At 45.5% G+C, this 22,139-nt stretch overlaps 1 long non-coding RNA gene across 1 annotated transcript in view; it reads left to right on the forward strand.

The window, feature by feature from the left end:
• Positions 1 to 20,597, forward strand: part of LOC119954967 — a 131,762-nt gene extending 111,165 nt beyond the window's left edge. Inside the window, exon 3 of the long non-coding RNA XR_005458347.1 lies at positions 19,649 to 20,597. This is a non-coding gene — a long non-coding RNA (uncharacterized LOC119954967). The remainder of the gene's footprint in view (positions 1 to 19,648) is intronic.
• The last annotated feature ends 1,542 nt before the right edge of the window (positions 20,598 to 22,139 follow it).

The raw sequence follows: 22,139 nt of genomic DNA on the forward strand, positions 1-22,139 counted from the left end.
CAGGTGGGAGGTGTTCATATACTTATATTAGAGCAGGGGTTAGGTGGTGGGATGGTGTTGCTAGGGGGGGAGGGGGGGAGTTGATCTGCTGACGAGGATTAAAATTGGACATGCAACAGTGAGGAGGTCATGGCTGGAGCCGGCCAGGAGGCGGGCCAGAGGATGGGCGACACATGGCTGGGGGCTGGCCTAGGAAAGGGGATGGCTGATTAGCAAAGGGGGGGGGCGAAGTTCCCCCCAACCAGGATGATCACCTGGAATGTTAGAGGGCTAAACGGGCCAGTGAAGAGGGTGCGTGTGTTGGGGAGGGTTTAAACTAATGTGGCAGTGGGATGGGAACCAATGCAGGAAGTTGGAAGGTAGTAAAAGAGGGACAGAAACAAAAGGCAGTAAGGGGGAAAGTGTTAGGCAGAGAAGCCATAGTCAAAAATCAAAAAGGGAGACAGTACAAGGTACAGTGACTGAGGGGAGCTCAGTGAATAGGCCCAGTAATACTAAAAGGAATAAAACGGGAAGTAAAAACGTAAATGGTAAGCGATGCGGCAGGTTATTACATGAAGATATGGGTTCAATGACAAGGAAAATTAGCAGAAAAGTTAAGAGGAAATATAACTTAGGAGAGGTTACTGATCGAGGTGTTAAGATTCAAAACAGAGATATAAAAGCCAACATAAGTGTACTTTACCTGAATGCTCGTAGTATTCGGAATAAGGTAAATGAGTTGATGGTGCAAATCATCGTGAATGACTATGATTTAGTGGCCATTACTGAAACATGGTTAAAGGATGGTCAAGACTGAGAGTTAAATATCCGAGGATATTAAACTATTTGGAAGGACAGAGTGGATGGTAAGGGAGGTGGTGTGGCTCTGTTATTTAAGGATGACATCCAGGAAATAGTAAGGGATGACATCGGTGCTATGGAGGATAAGGTTGAATCCATTTGGGCGGAAATCAGGAATAGTAAGGCGAAAAAGTCATGGATAGGAGTAGTCTATAGGCCACCAAATAGGAACATTATGGTGGGGCAGTTAATAAACATGAAATAACTGATGAATGTAGAAATGGGATTTTAATCGACATGTCGATTGGTTTAACCAGGTTGGTCAAGGCAGCCTTGATGAGGAGTTTATAGAATGTATCCGGCTCAGTATTTTTTTTTGGAGGCCAAGAGTGGTTTTAAAGGGTATTCACATTTCATACATATTTTATGCTAAATTCATGTACACACACACCACCCAAATTAATTTTATTATGAGGATTATACTTGGGTATTCAAATGTACTCGGGTCAAAGAAAAACAGAAGATGATTTTATTCAAATTTATAACTTAATCATTCGTGTCCCCCACATTTTCACATTTTTTTTAGAGACATGGAAACTCTCTTTGTTCTTAAGGCTGTATAATTAATTCTCATTAATGAATTTGAGTGATTTTGCTGTTTATCACAATTTTATCAATAATGGTTAATTCTGGAAAGTATTAAATTTCCTTATTTTAAATGTTGTCTATCATTTTTGTGCTGGAATAAAATGCAAATTTCGTAAATTTTATTGCCCAGTTATTTACGTTGGATCTCGAATTTAAAAGCTATGTAAATTTTTTTTAAACTCCGTTGGCAAGTCAGTCTTGTCAGCATAAAATAAACATACATTAGCAGCACACATTACAACATAAAACATTAAATATAGCCCACATTTTTAACAAAAAAAATTGCAATTACCTTTTTGATGATGTTAAATGATGTCCCAGAAAACTTTACGTCTACCATGTTTGATCATGGCAAAGACACTACCGGCGAAATTAACAAAGGGAAAAATCACCTGATTCCACAGCACCCGGATGGACCTACCACGTGCGCAAGGTAAGAACACGTGAACTACTACAGTTTTAAAATTTGTGAATGAGACCGCATTGTGTCCCGCGTTTTACCTTGTTCTTCCGTTTACGCTGCGGTTTGGAAATCATCAATGAATCACAGGTAAGTTAAAGATTTCTTGAGAGATTCTTTACTATTTTTGTAGATTAGTGTTATTTTTAAATGTTAAAACTGTTTAAATTAACCAGGAAGCTTTTGCACTCGTGCTACAAAGGCACAGTGTGCGTTTTAAGTAGGATGGGGAAACCATTTTTTTTGTGTCCAGTCTTTACGTTGTAAACTCTGTTTATAATATTTTTTTTAAAGCTTACAACCATAATTTGTGCTTTGGTTAATCTTTTTTAATCATACAAATGTTTTATATTTATTATACTGTACCTTAACCATACAATTTATTTAAAGCTAATAAAATGAATAATTAAATAAGGCAGGGTGTTTTATTTTAAGTGTAAAGATTAATTGCATCACATTATAAGTGATGCAATTAATGGCAGAATGCTTTCTGATACCAAAATTTGTACAAATTTCTGAAAGGTCAGTTGTTTCTCTAATTTATAAACCCATCTTTAAGCAAATTTGATAATTTTGAAATTTTAGGTCAAATGTCACATGTTGGACCCATAATTAAAATAACGATATGGTGGGGCAGGCAATAAACAAAGAAATAACTGATGCATGTAGAAATGGTACAGCAGTTATCATGGGGGATTTTAATCTACATGTCGATTGGTTTAACCAGGTCGGTCAAGGCAACCTTGAGGAGGAGTTTATAGAATGTATCCGCGATAGTTTCCTAGAACAGTATGTAATGGAACCTACGAGGGAACAAGCGGTCCTAGATCTGGTCCTGTGTAATGAGACAGGATTGATTAATGATCTCATAGTTAGGGATCCTCTCGGAAGGAGCGATGACAATATGGTGGAATTTAAAATACAGATGGAGGGTGAGAAGGTAAAATCAAACACTAGTGTTTTGTGCTGAAACAAAGGAGATTACAATGGGATGAGAGAAGAGCTAGCTAAGGTAGACTGGGAGCAAAGACTTTATGGTGAAACGGTTGAGGAACAGTGGAGAACCTTCCAAGCGATTTTTCACAGTGCTCAGCAAAGGTTTATACCAACAAAAAGGAAGGATGGTAGAAAGAGGGAAAATCGACCATGGATATCTAAGGAAATAAGGGAGAGTATCAAATTGAAGGAAAAAGCATACAAAATGGCAAAGATTAGTGGGAGACTGGAAGACTGGGACAACTTTAGGGGGTAACAGAAAGCAACTAAAAAAGCTATAAAGAAGAGTAAGATGGATTATGAGAGTAAACTTGCTAAGAATATAAAAACAGATAGTAAAAGTTTCTACAAATATATAAAACAAAAAAGAGTGGCTAAGGTAAATATTGGTCCTTTAGAGGATGAGAAGGGAGATTTAATAATGAGAGATGAGGAAATGGCTGAGGAACTGAACAGGAATTTTGGGTCGGTCTACACAGTGGAAGACACAAATAACATGCCAGTGACTTATAGAAATGAGGCTATGACTGGTGAGGACCTTGAGATAATTGCTATCACTAAGGAGGTAGTGATGGGCAAGCTAATGGGGCTAAAGGTAATACTGAGATACAGGCTACTAGACTAGAAGGGCTTGAGGTTCATAAGGAGGAGGTGTTAGCGATTCTGGAAAGTGTGAAAATAGACAAGTCCCCTGGGCCGGATGGGATTTATCCTAGGATTCTCTGGGAAGCTAGGGAGGAGATTGCTGAGACTTTGGCTTTGATCTTTAAGTCATCTTTGTCTACAGGAATAGTGCCAGAGGACTGGAGGATAGCAAATGTTGTCCCCTTGTACAAGAAGGGGAGTAGAGATAACCCCGGTAACTATAGGCCAGTGAGCCTTACTTCTGTTGTGGGAAAAGTCTTGGAAAGGTTTATAAAAGATAGGATGTATAATCATCTGGAAAGGAATAATTTGATTAGAGATAGTCAACATGGTTTTGTGAAGGGTAGGTCGTGTCTCACAAACCTCATTGAGTTCTTAGAGAAGGTGACCAAACAGGTGGATGAGGGTAAAGCAGTTGATGTGGTGTATATGGATTTCAGTAAAGCGTTTGATAAGGTTCCCCACGGTAGGCTATTGCAGAAAATACAGAGGCATGGGATTCAGGGTGATTTTGCAGTTTGGATCAGAAATTGGTTAGCTGATAGAAGACAAAGAGTGGTGGTTAATGGGAAATGCTCTGACTGGTGTCCAGTTACTAGTGGTGTGCCACAAGGATCTGTTTTGGGGCCGTTGCTGTTTGTCATTTTTATAAATGACCTGGAGGAGGGCGTAGAAGGATGGGTGAGTAAATTTGCAGATGACACTAAAGTCGGTGGAGTTGTGGCAGTGCAGAAGGATGTTACAAGTTACAGAGGGACATAGATAAGCTGCAGAGCTGGGCTGACAGGTGGCAAATGGAGTTTAATGCAGAAAAGTGTGAGGTGATTCATTTTGGAAGGAATAACAGAAAGGCAGAGTACTGGGCTAATGGTAAGATTCTTGGTAGTGTGGATGAGCAGAGAGATCTCGGTGTCCATGTCCATAGATCCCTGAAAGTTGCCACCCAGGTTGAGAGGGTTGTTAAGAAGGCGTACGGTGTGTTAGCTTTTATTGGTAGAGGAATTGAGTTTCGGAGCCATGAGGTCATGTTGCAGTTGTACAAAACTCTGGTGCGGCCGCATTTGGAGTATTGTGTGCAGTTCTGGTCGCCACATTATAGGAAGGATGTGGAAACATTGGAAAGGGTACAGAGGAGATTTACAAGAATGTTGCCTGGCATGGAGGGAAGATCATATGAGGAAAGGCTGAAGGACTTGAGGCTGTTTTCGTTAGAGAGAAGAAGGTTAAGAGGTGGCTTAATTGAGGCATACAAGATGATCAGAGGATTAGATAGGGTGGACATCGAGAGCCTTTTTTCTCGGATGGTGATGTCCAGCACGAGGGGACATAGCTTTAAATTGAGGGGAGATAGATATAGGACAGATGTCAGAGGTAGGTTCTTTACTCAGAGAGTAGTAAGGGCGTGGAATGCCCTGCCTGCAACAGTAGTGGACTCGCCAACACAAACGCATTCAAATGGTCATTGGATAGGCATATGGACGATAAGGGAATAGTGTAGAGGGACTTTAGAAGGGTTTCACAGGACGGTGCAACATCGTGGGCCGAAGGGCCTGTACTGCGCTGTAATGTTCTATGTTCTATGTTCTAAGTCTCCTGGCCCTGATAAATGTATCCCAGAGTGCTAAAAGAGATGGCTAGGGAAATTGCAAATGCACTCGTGATAATTTACCAAAATTCACTAGACTCTGGGGTGGTCCTGGCGGATTGGAAATTGGCAAACGTGACACCACTGTTTAAAAAAGGAGGTAGGCAGAAAGCGAGTAATTATAGGCCAGTGAGCTTAACTTTGGTAGTAGGGAAGAAGCTGGAATCTATCATCAACGAAGAAATAGCGAGGCATCTGGATGGAAATTGTCCCATTGGGCAGACGCAGCATGGGTTCATAAAGTGCCTAACTAATTTAGTGGAATTTTTTGAGGACATTACCAGTGCGTTAGATAATGGGGAGCCAATGGATGTGGTATATCTAGATTTCCAGAAAGCCTTTGACAAGGTGCCACACAAAAGGTTGCTGCATGAGATAAAGATGCATGACATTAAGGGTAAAGTAGTAGAATGGATAGAGGATTGGTTATTTAATAGAAAGCAAAGAGTGGGGATTAATGGGTGTTTCTCTGGTTGGCAATCAGTAGCTAGTGGTGTCCCTCAGGGATCAGTGTTAGGTCCACAATTGTTCACAATTTACATAGATGATTTGGAGTTGGGGACCAAGTGCAATGTGTCCAAGTTTGCAGACGACACTAAGATGAGTGGTAAAACAAAAAGTGCAGAGGATACCGGAAGTCTGCATAGGGATATGGATAGGTTAAGTGAATGGGCTAGGGTCTGGCAGATGGAATACAATGTTGACAAATGTGAGGTTATCCATTTCGGTAGGAATAACAGCAAAAGTGATTATTATTTAAATGATAAAATATTAAAACATGCTGCTGTGCAGAGAGACCTGGGTGTGCTAGTGCATGAGTCGCAAAAAATTGGTTTCCAGGTGCAACAGGTGATTAAGAAGGCAAATGGAATTTTGTTCTTCATTGCTAGAGGGATGGAGTTTAAGACTAGGGAGGTTATGCTGCAATTGTATAAGGTGTTAGTGAGGCCACACCTGGAGTATTGTGTTCAGTTTTGGTCTCCTTACCTGAGAAAGGACGTACTGGTGCTGGAGGGTGTGCAGAGGAGATGCACTAGGTTAATTCCAGAGCTAACGGGTTGGATTACGAGGAGAGGTTGAGTAGACTGGGACTGTACTCGTTGGAATTTAGAAGGATGAGGGGGGATCTTGTAGAAACATATAAAATTATGAAGGGAATAGATAGAATAGATGCGGGTTGTTTCCACTGGCGGGTGAAAGCAGAATTTGGGGGAATAGCCTCAAAATAAGGGGCAGTAGATTTAGGACTGAGTTTAGGAGGAACTTCTTCACCCAAAGGGCTGTGAATCTATGGAATTCCTTGCCCAGTGATGCAGTTGAGGCTCCTTCATTAAATGTTTTTAAGATAGAGATAGATTGTTTTTTGAGGAATAAAGGGATTAAGGGTTATGGTGTTCGGGCCGGAAAGTGGAGCTGAGTCCACAAAAGATCAGCCATGATCTCATTGAATGGCGGAGCAGGCTCGAGGGGCCAGATGGCTTACTCCTGCTTGTAGTTCTTATGTTCTCATGTTCTTATGTGTTCTCATGTTCTTATGTGTTCGCGCATTTGCGTGTTCTGAAGGCGGACGTAGTCAAGCTGCAGGAGACGCACCTGAAAGTGGCAGACCAGGTTAGGCTAAGGAAGGACTGGGTCAGTCAGGTCTTTCATTCGGGCTCGACACTAAGACTAGGGGGGTTGTGATCCTGATTAATAAAAGGGTTCAATTTGAGGTGGAGGGCACAGTCGTGGATGGGGGTGGCAGGTTAGTTATGGTGAGGGGTAAGCTCGAAGGGGTGAGAGTAATCCTGGTCAGTGTGTATGCCCCTAATTGGGACGATGTGGATTTTATTAGGAGGATGCTAGGGAAGATCCCCAACTTGGACTCACGCAAACTGATCATGGGTGGGGACTTTAACACAGTCCTGGACCCGAGCCTGAAGCGGTCATGTTCAAAAACGGGCAGGTTGCCAGCGTTGGCAAAGGAACTGAGAGGGTTCATGGAGAAAATGGGGGGGAGTTGATCCGTGGAGATTTAGTCGGCTGTCGGCGAGGGAGTTTTCATACTACTCCTATGTACACAAGGTGTATTCCCGGATTGATTTCTTTATCATGGGTAGGGACTTGCTGGCCGGGATGGTGGGGCAGAATATTCGGCAATTGCCATATCAGACCATGCTCCGCACTGGGTAGATATACAGATTTGTAAGGATAGCTTTCAGCGCCCACAATGGAGGCTGGAAGTTGGATTGCTTGCGGACGAGGCGGTGTGTGAGAGACACAGGAAATGCATGTAGGACTCCCTGCAGGTAAATGATACCGGAGAAGTCTCAGCAGCAGTGCTCTGGGAGGCACTGAAGGCAGTGGTGAGAGGGGAGCTGATCTCAATCCAGGCCCATAGGACAGGACAGACAGGGCAGAAACGGACCGACTGGTTCAGGAAATTTTACGGACGGATAGGGGCTATGCGGGGTGCCCGAGGCCAGAGTTACTCAGGAAACGCCAGAGACTGCAGGCCGACTTTAGGGTGCTGACTACAGGCAAGGCCGTAGAGCAGCTTAGTCAGGCAAAAGGCGCGATATATGAGCATGGAGAGAAGGCCAGCAGAATGCTCGCGCAGCAACTAAGGAAGAGAGAAGTGGCTAGGGAGATAGGAAGGATGGCGGACGGGGAGGGAAATCTGGTGGGGGACCCAGCAGGGCTGAACAAGGTGTTCAGGGACTTTTATAGTAAGCTGTACACTTTGGAACCCCCCAGGGGACTGGAGGGGATGAGGCGATTTCTGGAAGGACTGATCTTCCCAAGAGTAGGTAGGGGATTGGTAGACGGACTGTGGGCCCTGGTCAGGATCAAAGAGGTATTGGGTGGACTGAAGGTCATGCAGTCGGGTAAAGCCCCGGGGTCGGATGGGTATCCGGTGGAGTTTTAGAAAACGTTTGCGGAGATAGTGGGGCCAGTGCTGGTCAAGGTTGTTAATGAGGCAAGAGACAGAGGGGTTCTACTCCCGACGATGTTGCAGGCCACTATTTCGCTTATCCTGAAGTGGGGTAAAGACCCGGAGGTTTGTGGGTCTTGCAGGCCGATACCTTGATCAACGTAGGCGCTAAGTTACTGGCCAAGACCTTGGTGACTAGAATTAAGGACTGCGTATTATTGCGGAGGGCCAAACCGGATTCGTAAAGGGTAGGCAACTGGTGGCCAATCTAAGAAGGCTGCTTAATGTGATCATGATGCCCCCGGAGAGCAGGGAGGCAGAGATAGTGGTAGCTATGGATGCGGAAAAGGCTTTTGAGTGAGACTATCTGTGGGAGGTGCTTGGACGGTTTGGGTTCGGGGAGGGGTTCATTGACTGGGTTAGGCTGTTATATCAGGCCCCAGAGGCTAGTGTAAGGATGAACAGGACGACATCAGATTACTTCAGACTGCACCGCGGGACAAGACAAGACTCCCCACTGCTGTTCGCGCTGGCCATAGAGCCCCTGGCAATTGCTCTGAGAGCTTCAAGGGACTGGAAAGGGCTGGTCGGGGGGGGGGGGGGGGGGGGGGGGGGGGGGGGGGGGGGGGGGGGGGGGGGGGGGGGGGGGGGGAGTGGAACATAAAGTCTCGTTATACACGGATGATCTGCTGTTATATGTATCGGACCCAATGGCGGGGATGGACAGTATCATGGAAACCCTGAGGGAATGTGGCCGGTTTTCAGGATATAAATTGAATATGGCTAAAAGCGAGTTGTTTGTAATTCAGGCGAGGGGGCAGGAGAGTAGGCTGAAGGGGTTGCCGTTCAGGCTGGTGGAGAGAGTTTCCGATATTTGGGGATTCAGGTGGCACGGGACTGGGGCAGGTTGCAGAAGCTCAACCTGTCCCGACTGGTGGAACGAGTGAGGGAGGAGGTTCGGAGTTGGGATGCGCTCCCGCTGTCACTAGCGGTGAGGGAGCAGACTGTTAAGATGACGATTCTCCCAAGGTTCTTGTTCATATTTCAGTGTCTCCCCATTTTCATCCCAAGGTCCTTCTTTAAGAGGCTGAATAAAATTATCCTGGGATTTGTCTGGGCGGGGAAGGCCCCGCAGGTGAGGAAGGTGATGCTCGAAAGGAACAGAGAGGAAGGGGGGCTGGTGTTGCCAAACTTCAGCAACTACTACTGGGCGGCCAACATAGCGATGATAAGGAAATGGATGGTGGGTACGGGGTCGGTTTGGGAGCGAATGGAGGCTGCTTCGTGCAGGGGCACCAGTTTGGCAGCCCTGGTTACGGCGCCTCTACCGCTCCCCCCGGCATGGTACTCCACCAGCTCTATAGTGGTAGCGGCTCTTCGGATCTGGGGCCAGTGGAGGAGACATATAAGGGAGGTGAGAGCGTCGGTGTGGACTCCAATCTGCAGCAATCACCAATTTGCCCCGAGGAACATGGACGGTGGATATCGACTGTGGCGCAGGGCGGGGATTGTGAGTGTGGGTGATCTGTCCCTGGAAGGGAGCTTCCCAAGCATGAGGGCGTTGGAGGAGAAGTTTGGGCTGGCGGGAGGGAAGTACTTTAGATACTTACTGGTGCGGGATTTCGTGTGCAGGCTGGTGCCGTCCTTCCCACGCCCCCCCGCCAAAGGGAAGGCAGGGACAGGGTAGTTTCTAGGGGGAAAGGTAGGTGAGGGTAGAGTCTCAGATATTTACAAAGAGCTAATGGGAGCAGAGGATACACAGACTGAGGACCTGAAGCTTAAGTGGGAAGAGGAGCCAAGGGGGAAGATGGAGGACGGTATTTGGGCAGAAGCTCTGAGCAGAGTAAACACGGCCGCAACATGTGCCAGGCTCAGTCTGATCCAGTTTAAGGTCGTGCACTGTGCCCACATGACAGTGGCCCGGATGAGTAAATTCTTCGGGCTGGAGGACAAGTGTGCCAGGTGCGCCGGTGTGCTGGCTAATCACATGCATATGTTCTGGTCGTGCCCTAAACTCAGGGGATACTGGCAGGGATTCGTGGACATCATGTCCCGGGTTTTGAAAACTGAGGTGGTAATGAGTCCTGAGGTGGCAATCTTTGGGGTGTCGGAGGACCCGGGAGTCCAGGAGGAGAAGGAGGCCAACGTTCTGGCCTTTGCTTCCCTGGTAGCCCGGCGACGAATACTGTTGGCATGGAGGGACTCAAGGCCCCCAAAGAGCGAAGTATGGCTATCGGACATGGCGAGCTTTCTCGGTCCGGAGAAAGTTAAGTTTGCCTTAAGTGGTCACTATCGGGGTTCACCTGGAGGTAGCAACCATTCATTGATTTCTCTGTGGAGAATTAATCAACCCCTGCAGATACTCCATGGCTGCATTGTCAAAATACTTTGTGCGATGCCTCCATCCAAGTTAATAGCGGATGCCTCCACAACTTGTGCATGCTGCAGCGACTTCCTAGAGTGCAGAGGGAGTGGGGGGCTAGGGTAGAATAGAGTAGGGGTGGTTTAGGCAGGTCCTTGTGAGAATGGAGTTGTGGTTTGTACTATGCGTTATTTACTTTTCTTTTTGTACAGTACTATACAATGTCATTGTTTTATATGCCAAAAATACCTCAATAAAATTGTTTATAAAAAAAAATTCAGGCTCGGCGATTTAAAAAATCTTTGTTCAATCAAACCCGTTGATAGACTTTCCACATCCGAGTACATTTGGAGCTAACAGTATGAGTGGGAAAGGATACACCACTCCAGACGGCAAGCTTGAGTACAAATTCTGTTGCGGGGGCCCAGCCTTTAAAAGAAGGTTAACCGGCAATTGCTGGCTGCATTAGAAGGCACTCTAAGAAGTCGCTGCAGCATGCACAAGTTGTGGAGGAATCCGCTATTAGTTTGGATGGAGGCATCACACAAAGTATTTTGACAATGCAGCCATGGAGTATCTGGTAGACTCTACAAATGCTGCAATGGGCCCCTCATTAATGGTGTGTTTGGTGACAGCTCTGACGGCCTTGATGAAAGCTCAGAGCACTGTCAATCAGGTTCTGGGTAGCACTATATCCACAAAATTCCAAAGTTTGTGCCAAAGACCAGCTGGTGACTTCAGTGTGGTTAGAGGCCTCCGAGGGTACAGCCCCATGTAGGTGTGAGGGAAGCCATGGCAAGACCTTTGCTGTTCTCTCTCACAAAATAAGTGGAACTAAAAGCAGCAGGCAGTAGGTATCCTGAGGTGGAAACCACATTTTATGTGCTGAAGGCTGATGATACCTTGCCTTCATATTCCCTCAGTCTTTGGAAGCTGAGTCAGCTACATTTGCTGCTCATTTAACTCAGCTCTGCTCAGATTGCTGCTCTGCTTTGGGAATCCCCTTATTATATTATATTATATTATGTTCAGCAGGAAGATGAAGGTATTGAACAGGCTAAATTGAAGACTCTTGGAGTGATGCATTACAGAAGATATCACTTTGCTTTGTGTTCATACCCATTCACCAGGGCCTGGTAACAAGGAGATCATACTAATGAATAGAGTTTTGACTTGGAACAAGAGTGTAAGTTGGGTAATCAGTCCATTTTATATCTCTTCTGATTTTGAATCACATTGATTCAAGGAGCTGAGACTACTATGAATGAGCATTTCTCAGCTTTACCCAACCTTAAATTGACATCACACTTCCAACCTTGCTTTCTCGCATAGAGTTTCCTGTGCGCCTGCTGATGATTTACACCTAATCAACATGTAGTCTCAGAATTTTCAGCACTCTTTCACCTCCCTAGTTGTATTGACGTAGCATTGGTTGTAAGGCAATGGCTGTAATTCTCTGGTCATTGTGACTCACTTTTCCCGCCAATGGGTTTCCCGGTAGCGTGGGTGGTTTCAATTGGAAATCCCATTGACAAGCGGCGGGAGATAGAATCCCACCGACAGCAAATGGCGTGTCGCACAGAAACGCGCGACTGGGGAACCGGAGAATGCCACCCAACCTTTCCTTCAGAGGGAGAGAAGATAATTATTTACACCATATGAGAGGTAGACACTTTTTCCCTTCTAAGTGCATGCATTACATAATTATATGATATGGAAGGACATAATCCTTTTAAATGAAGTTTATTGAACAGCGGAAAATGTGGCCTTGTGTCTTGCACATATCAGTGTATGCACAGTGTTCCCAGTGATCCACGCCATTCACCACTTCTCCCATTATGAAATAAAAACAGAAAATGCTGGATCAACTCAGCATCTGTGGACAGAGAAACAAAGTTAATGTTTCGTGTCCATCTGACTCTTCTTCAGAGCTGAAGAGGGCTAGAAATGTGATGGATTAAATTGGTGGAGAGTGGGGTGCAGAAGATGGAACAGAATTGAAGGTGAGGGATAAATTGGAGCTGAGGAGAGATTGACAAAGATTTCATGGACACAAAACAAAGGGAGTGTTAATGGTGGGATTATAACTAAAGAAGGTGCTGACAACAATATAAAGATAAGATATAGGAATGTGTTAATAAGAGAACAAAGGCCAGTGCTCAGTGAAAGCAAAACTGAAGAACAAGTGAGAGATGGCCCAGTGTGGGAGGGGGGTTGCATTGGGACAAACAAAGAAGAGAGTTCACAGTCTAAAGTTGTTGAATTCAATATTGAGTCCAGAAGGCTGAAATGTGCCTAATCGGAAAATGAGGTCTTGTTCCTCCAGTTAGCACTGGGCTTCACTGAAGCATTGTAGCAGGCCAAGGGTAGACATGTGGGCATGAGAACAAGATGACGAGTTGAAATGGAAAGCGACCGGAAGGTTGGGTCATGTTTGCGGACTGAATGAAAGTATTCCGCAAAGCAGTCACCCAGTTTGCATTTAGTCTCCCCAGTGTACAGGAGACCGCATTGGGAGCAGCAAATACAGTACACTAAATTGAAGGAGGTGCAACTGAAGTGTTGCTTCACTTGAAAGGAGTGTTTGGGGCCTTGGACAGTGAGGAGGGAGGAGGTAAAGGGGAAGGTGTTATACCTATTGTGATTGCAGGGGATGGTGCCGTGGGAAGGAGATGAAGGGTTGTAGGTTGGATCACGGTATCACGGTACAGTATCACTGAGTGAGTGATCTCTGCGGAATACCATCGGGCTAGGGGGGGAGGGGTTGAGGGGAAGGTTTTTCTTTGGAGTTACCAGAAATGGCGGAGGATGATTCTTTAAAAAAGGAGGCTGATGGGATGGAAAGTGAGGACAAGAGGGACCCTATCATGGTTCTGGGAGGGAGGGGAAGGATGAGGGAAGAGGTGAGGGAGATGGTTTGGAAACAGTTGAGTGCCCTGTAGATACAGAATGGGTGATCACTTTGTTTATTCCACAAGCCATTTCTGATGGCCCACGGCTAGAAGACCCATGAACCCATCTGGCTAGGTGTCTCCTGCTCAGGTGCAAGTGCACCTCCTCGGCTTGATCTGTTGGGGGCAATGGGCTCACTGCCAAAGAGGAAGTAGAGTGATAGAGTATCCTAGGAGCGTCCTGGGTCAATTACACCAAGGTGCCTGGCTTCTGCTGCCCCACCCTGTGAGTCCCCGAGGGGACGTACCTTATTACTTGAAGAGAAGGACCACCAGGAGGAAGGTTGAGATGCCCCGTCTCCCTCTCGCCAAGCCACTGCTGCACTGCATCCATGCCTAGAGTGATGGAGTGCAGGTCTGAGGACACATCTGGAAGAAACTGTGCATTCTGCTGGACCAGGGTCTCCAAGGTGTGCTCCACCTTTTCCATGGAGACAGTCATGTGCTTGCATGCGAGTGTCCTGACAGTAGGCAGAAAGTGGACAGACTCATCCTGCCTTCCGTCCAGTCTGTGGATGGTCTCTGACAACTCTGCCTGATGTCCTCCTGCCTGTCTCTGCGTCTCAAAGAGGACCACGTTCAGATGTTCGTCATCTGATTCAGGCTCATCAAGGGCTTGTTCTCGCTTGGCTGTCACTGTCTGCACCAGCTGTAGACGCGTGTCAATGATGTGCTCACCAGATTGTGGCCCCGAGCCTACTCTAGAACAAGGACCCATGGAGTTGCATGTTTTAGTGCTGGTGGAGGTGTTGGTGGAGGATGCAGGTGAAGGTCATGATGGTGATTCCTCTGAGGATATTGAGGTTTCCTCCTCAGAGAAGAGCTGGGACTGGTGTGTCCTTCTGGATGTCCTCCCCATTTTCTACTGATACCTGGAATAAAGTTTCAGTGATTGACTAAACAAGCTTGTACATTGAAGATCACTCACAGTCATAGCGGACTGGATGCATTCTCATTTTGTTCCTGGGGAGTTCGATCCTGTCTTTCACACAGGCACGGTCGCTCCCCCCCCCCCCCCCCCAGAAATCCCAGCAGTCTCCCCCCCCCCCCCCCCCCCCCCCCCAGAAATCCCAGCAGTCTCACCTCATTGGTGCAGATCGGATGAATGTCTGGCATAACCCTTCCGGTCTTTTACTGCTCACGTTTATTTTTGGCTGTCTTGTCCTGCAGAAAGACAGAAGGATTTATTGTGAGACCAATGGGTGAATGAGTAGTTCAGGAGCATGCATGACTATTGTCACAGCTGAGTGATGAAGAAGCTGCTTGCCCTGGGACTGATACGAGATTCTGAGCTTGAAGTGGTTGGCACACATTCAGTGCTGGTCATGTGTGACATCCCTGTGAACTCTAACCCTTAGACTGCCTGATGTCCTTTTGATATTGTAAGTTTGCAGTGAGTAGATGGTGCATTTACCCTGCTGGAGTGCAACAAATCGTTCATTCATTTTCTGCACTGTAGACCCGTTCCTATTTGGACCCGAGGAGTACTAACCACCCCCCAGTGACCTCCTCCCAGGCCGCAGTCATTACATAGGAGGACCTTCTCCTCCCATCCCACGGAAACTGCCCCTCTTGCCTTTCCTGGACAGCCTGGGGGAGAGTCGCTAGGGAGGAATCGCTAAACTTTAGGGCTGCACATTGCTTCCTTCTCTCGGACATGTTTGTTCACTCAGATCTGGAGCCCCTCGAATATAGTGAGTGAATGGTCGTCTGGGTACCCTTTAAATATAGCGTCCAGACTTCAGCAGCATGAGGTAACGGCAGGGTAGGTGACGCCCTGTTCGCCCTGCCATAGGACTCACCGTGCTCCATACGCATGCAGAATTGCTGAGGTGAACAGTGCAGAATTGCACGTGTACAGCCATCCTACTGCTAACTCGGACGTCCTCGCTCACCACTGAACTTCAGAGTGGAAGATTTCAAATGATCTCTGTGAGAATATATACCAATACTGATGTCAAATGAGGGCTGGTTTTCGCTATTCATTGCTATGACCATATAACCTGTCAGCAGCACCACCTGGGCAATGCATCAGAGGTTACACAGTGACCAAGAACCATAGTCCAACAGGACCGAACAGGGTGGGAAAGATTTGGCTATAAGAGCTTTTTAATGGCACCAATTCTTGCAAATGCGCATTATCATCTGTTGGAATCCTTAATCAGTAGAATTGGACAGCAAATTGATCAGTAACCATGCTTAATAAAATAGCTTAGTATCAAACTACAAGCCAGCACTTAGCCTTAAATATATTGTTTGATGTATTGGACTGAAATGCGCACAATTCAGGAATAAAAGCAGACATCAAAGAAATTATAAACATTATTCCATAGCTACAGCCTTACATTGTAGTGGCATAATACTGTCATGATTTAATGCATTTGAAGTTCTGACTTGAAAACAGGGAACATAAAGCTTAATATTTAGAGTATTTAAGAGAAATAGGAATTGCTGTAGCTTGCTAAGCATATTTAATAGTTGTTCCATTTCATGTGGTGTGTTAATGTAAAAACATGAATATTACAAGTCATATCATTTATGTACAATAAGGAAGTGTTTAACCGTTGAAGTGCAATTATCTCACTGACAGACTTTGCCATATAGGTCAAGGTTACTTCATAATGCTCTGAAGGAACTTCTTTGATTGCTTGATGTGGTGATGTGCATCACTGTAAATACACAAGGGGTTAATGTAAATACATGTAGACTAGCTAGACACTAGAGGGAGCACCAGAGACATGATACACAGACACTCATCCAATAGAACAGTTAGATAGGACACGACCAATGGGCATTCACGAAACACACAGAGGTGACACGACCACAGGAGGGCATTACACCAACCCATATATAAAGGACACCACACACATGATCTGCCTCTTTCCAGTGGAGAGTCAGTGAGTACAGACACGGGATTGATTCAATATCACTCCCACCACGTGGATTGTTACAGACTGGTTAGTCAGTCTGGGTAGCTATAGTAGCATTAGCAGTAGTGTCGAACCCGAGTAATAGAAGTGTATATAGTTCAATAAACGTGTTGAAGTTATCTCCACGTCTGAACCTTCCTTTGTCAAGTACACCACAAGGAAGCCACTTATGCCACACTTAGAGCATAACAAGACACTTGAGTTGTATCATATTTTTATGAAATTACTCTATCCTTTACACAGTAGCCATTCTGCTACTTTCACATAAATTCTGAACTGTTTTGGATGTGCAGGGGCAGAAGTAGAAAATAAATTGGAGTAAAGTCAAATGATAGAAACCATAGAAGCTCCCTGTAGAGAATAAAGCTATGGAGCCCATCATATCTGTGTCTGCCCTTTGAGAAAACAACCCAAAACTAGCCCCATTGATCTTCTTTCCTCGTGACCTGGCATCTTCCTTGGAGTCAAATATTTGTCCAATTTTCCCTTGGCAGATGCAATGATTTTTGTCTGAGCCATTTTCTGTTGCAAGACAACCTGTTGCACAAAGAAATGTCTCCTTATCTAATATCTCAGTCCAGTTGTGATCATTTTTAATAGAATGCCTAGTGCAGAAGGAAGCCATTCGGCCCATCAAGTCTGCACTAACCCTTCAAATGAGCACTCCATCCATGCCAATTTTCCCCCTATTCCCATAACCCTAACCTGCACATGTTTGGACTGTGGGAGGAAACTGGAGCACCAGGAGGAAACCCACGCAGACACAGGGAGAACTCTACCCAAGCAGTGACCTATTCTAGAATTGAACCAAGGTCCCTGGCGCTGTGAGACAGCAGTGCTAACTACTGTGCCACCGTGCCAACCTCATTCGCACTAACCCCTCAACAGTGGAAATAAACTTTCCTCACTTCCTCTCCCAGAATTTTGAAACTCTCCATTTGCATTTGGGGCTTGTTTAGCACAGGGCTAAATCTCTGGCTTTGAAAGCAGACCAAGGCAGGCCAGCAGCACAGTTCAATTCCCATATCAGCCTCTGCAAACAGGCGCTGGAATGTGGCGACCAGGGGCTTTTCACAGTAACTTCATTTGAAGCCTACTTGTGACAATAAGCGATTTTCATTTCATTTAATTTTCATTTAATTTCACTTTGTCTTCTTGGCTCCAGTGTAAATATTCCCCCGTCTCTTGAATTTCTCTTCATAGTTTTTAATTCCTGCAATCTTGCTGATGAATCTAAATCCTATGTTCAAAATAACTTCAGTGTACTTTCTAAAATGGGAGGCCAGAATAGTACACAGTACTGTGTTTTCATAGAATCGTAGAAATCCCTCAGTGCAGAAGGAAGCCATTTGGCCCATTGAGTCAACACTGACCCTCTGAAACAGCACCCGACCCATGCCCACCCTATCCCTGTAACCTTATAACACCACCTCATCTTTTTGACACTATGGGCATTTTAACATGACCGATCCACCTAACCTGCACATCTTCGGGCTGTGGGATAAAACAGGAGCACCCGGAGGAAACCCACGCAGATATGGGGAGAAAATGGAAAATCCACACAGTCACCCGAGGTTGGAATTGAACACAGGACCCTGGCGCTGTGAGGCAGCAGTGCTAACCACTGTGCCACCATGCTGCCCTTTTAAATCAGTATTTTATATAATTTTGCCATTATTTCTTTACCTTTGTACTCTGTGGTGTTATTTTTTAAAAATGATTGCCCTTTTTTTTTACCTGCAATTACACTTTTAGGGGTTATATATTTTCACCCCATGATCTTCAATTCATCTATACCCTTCAAAAAATGCATATTTTTGTTCATTGTTTATTTGAATTGGAACGTATTAAGGCAAACACTTATTCACTTTAAATTACATTTACCAATAGCCTGTCCATGCCTACTCCTTCCCAGCTCTTTTAGAGAACATCTGCCAGCTCTTACACTCCCCACTTCTTTCTCAAACCTTCTTTAGTGTTTTCAGTTGAGTTTGTATTCCCTATACCAAAATCACCTCTATAATATGAAACAAAAGCAGACACAATACTGACCTTGTGTCACACAACTTCCAACCTTTATCCAGTCTGAGTAATACCACCTTAACTTTGTTTCTTGTCCATCAATCAGGTTTATTTTCATGCTGCAACATTTTCCTCTTGTACCATTCATCTGAATTTTCTGACAAGCTTCTTGTGAGGCAGCTGATGAGTACCTTCTGAGAATACAGGGGCAGCAGGGTAGCATGGTGGTTAGCATAAATGCTTCACAACTCCAGGGTCCCAGGTTCGATTCCCGGCTGGGTCACTGTCTGTGTGGAGTCTGCACGTCCTCCCCCTGTGTGCGTGGGTTTCCTCCGGGTGCTCCGGTTTCCTCCCACAGTCCAAAGATGTGCGGGTTAGGTGGATTGGCCATGCTAAATTGCCCGTAGTGTCCTAATAAAAGTAAGGTTAAGGGGGGGGGTTGTTGGGTTACGGGTATGGGGTGGATACGTGGGTTTGAGTAGGGTGATCATGGCTCGGCACAACATTGAGGGCCGAAGGGCCTGTTCTGTGCTGTACTGTTCTATGTTCTATGTTCTAATACATATATACCCATATGTACTGATTTCCCTCTAGTTGCTCAGTCACTTCAAAAGCTTTTATAAACATATTAAACTTGACTTGACTTTAACAGATCCATGCTGGCTGTTTGAGATTAATTTATGCACATTTACAAGTTTGATTTTGATTATGGTTTCCAAGGCCATATTTGGCTGTGAAACACATGTATATATGGCGCTATGAATGCCATTTTGGGTTCAAAGAGGCCTCCGTGTCTCATGCACATGGCTCTGGTGTGGACTGGGCTGGACCCCATTTTGGGCAGGTTGTTAGTGCAGGTACTCAGAACACATACTGGAAGTATGAGGAGTAGACTTTCCTTTGAGAGGTGAAAGCTTGTATTATGTAATGTAGGAAAGGGTCCTTCCTGTTTCCTTATTCCCTTATTTCCCCTTTTTTTAACTTTTGGTGTTACATTTTGATCCATGGATGATTAATGAACCTGTGACTTTAAGGCAAAGCAGCCTGCAAGTGGTCTGTGCCTTTAATTCAATCAGAGTATTGCAGAAGCAGGAGAGATCAGTGTTGACTTGGTTCAATTGGCGTGGCTGAGGGCCAATGAATTGGCCCAAAAGACTGCACTCTGCCCAATAACAGATGGTGATTGGATCTGATCCCACTGAAATGGTTCAGAGAGCTAAGGAGCTTTTAGTTTCATTTTGGTAGATAGCTTAGAGAGAAGACTCACTCTTTTCCATTCTGTTTTTTTCCAGAACTGATGTGTTTCTGAACTGGCAGAAAGCCTGGATGAATCTGGTTACAGAAGAATCATTACAGGCTGGGCAGAGAAGGTGCAGAATCTGATCACTCACTCTCCAGAAAAGGCAGAAGCCTGAAAGCAAAGTTTGATGCGAGGCAAGGGGCCTCTCCAGGAGAAGCTGAGTAAAGTTACTGAACTGAAAGGAAGATCATTGCAGGCTATACACCAGATACTTTCATCCACAAGCAGACTGTGAAGAAAGCATGCTGCAAACACCATTTAAGGCAAAGACTCTTTTCTCTTTCGTATACATTTTTTCCCGTTCCCTCCTGCTGTGTTTTTTCTGTTTTCTGTGGGGGTGTAGAGTGTACAGTAGGAGTTATATACTCATTAATATTTAAGCAACTGTATTTGCTGCACATTTCACATTAATCTTAATATAAATAAACAGTAATTATGCTCTAACTTACAAACCTAGTGACTGTGAATATTGGGCCGCCAAGGGCCAAACATGTGCGTATTCTAATAAGAATTGTTGGTTAATTCACTTGTGTTGTGACTCCAGGGCCTGCGGAGCTTTAATTGACTGTATACTTGCTAGGGCGGCATAACAGCAGACAGCTTTAGGTGGTACTGTCCTCTCACGGTTTTGCGCCCCCTCTGCTTGATGCTGGCTGCACGCTAAAGTCATGGTGATGAGCAGGCAACACAAAGTTGTGTGCTGCCTGCACCAAATGAATCGAGCACGGGTTGGCTGTGCATTGCGATCCTTGAACGTGCTTTCAGGCCTTATTGAATTGTTTATCCATAACTGAAACTAGGCTAACTAGCCTATAGCTACCTGTTTTATCTTTGTCTCCATACTTAAACTAGTGTGTGACATGAGCTACTTTCCAATCTCTTGGTGCAATTTTTCTCTTTAATGATTAGAAATCTGTGTTCAGAAACTTTGGTATACTTCCCTTGGCTAGTGACTCATGATAATAATATGATATACTAATCTTTATTGTCACAAGTAGGCTTACATTAACACTGCAATGAGGTTACTGTGAAAAGCCCCTAGTCTCCACATTCCGGCGCCTGTTCGGGTACACGGAAGGACAATTCAGAATGTCCAAATTACCTAACAGCACGTCTTTTGGGGCTTGTGGGAGGAAAGCGGAGGACCCGGAGGAAACACACGCAGACACGGGGAGAACGTTCAGACTCCGCACAGACAGTGACGCAAGCTGGGTATCAAACGTGAGACCCTGGCACTGTGAAGCAACAGTGCGAACCACTGTGCTTCCGTGCCGGTCCTTTCATCTCAATTTCTGCCCATTTTCTTTCAGAATAAATTCCTATTCTCTGATTATCAGTGACAATTGGCTAATATCCTCCTGTATTACAGCTACAGTATTACTTCCACTATCATTTGTAAAACCTGGTACAATATGCATATTTAATACCTCTGCTATGTCATCATCTCTGAGTGTTTTACATTTTATATGTATATAAAGGTTCTTAACATTTTATTTTATATGGGCGTGATCCAATGGCTATGCTGCATCAGCAAAGGAGCTCGCTGTGGCGTAGCGTGGCTGTTCAAGACCAGAAGACCCTGCTCTCAGTGTCTACCCAGCTCGCAAAGCCTCGTGAGATTCAACGCAATCTCGCAAGACATTGTGATGGGAATCCCACCTACAATGGGCAGGATCACCTTTTAGCAAATCTGCATATTAGAGGGAGGCAGCTAGGCTCACTCTATTCTGCAGATTACCGAGGTACCTGAGGCCTTTGGTATTCAACCCCTTCGCCTCAGAGACCTCTGGCGTTTGCCGTTTGGTACTGGGCCCCACAAATGGGGACCAGACGGAACGGCACTCGTGGGGGTCTCCAAAGGGATCAGAGGCCCTCAGCTGCGTGTCATCTGGGTACCTGGCATTACCAGCCTGGCACCGCTAGCCTGGCACCTTGGCACTGCCACCTGACACTGCCAGGGTGGTCAGATGGCATTTCCAGGGTCCCAGGTTGGCACTCCCAAATGCCAAGCTCGCATTTTTTGCGCAAGTGTGATCAGGCTGGGGTTGTCTGGTGTGGGTGTTACAGGGGGTGTATGGTGACCCTTGCATATTGTGTTCGGTCTGGGGGGGGCGGGGTGAGAGACATCGTTTTGGGGCCTCAGAGATCGAGACGCCAGATACACCTGCCCCTAATAACAGCAGAAGGTGCTAAAATACTCAGCAGATCTAGCAGGATATGCGGAGAGAGTTAACAGTCAGATTCAGACCCCTCTCAAGCGTCCCTTACTTTCGAATACTACAAGTTATTCACCAAGGAGCAGGCTTGTAACCTTTGTTGCTGATCTCAGTGCACCAGACAGAAATGTACAGTCAGTGGTAGAACTCCAATCTGCCAGCTCCATGCCATAGTCCACAGATGCTGATAGCTATTAAGTTATTTGTGTGATTTATTTTAAATAGACCGAAGGGATGTCAACCAAAATGGGCAAAAGAGGCCTCAAT

Source organism: Scyliorhinus canicula, chromosome 2, assembly GCF_902713615.1.
Source record: "Scyliorhinus canicula chromosome 2, sScyCan1.1, whole genome shotgun sequence".
Taxonomy (NCBI): domain Eukaryota; kingdom Metazoa; phylum Chordata; class Chondrichthyes; order Carcharhiniformes; family Scyliorhinidae; genus Scyliorhinus; species Scyliorhinus canicula.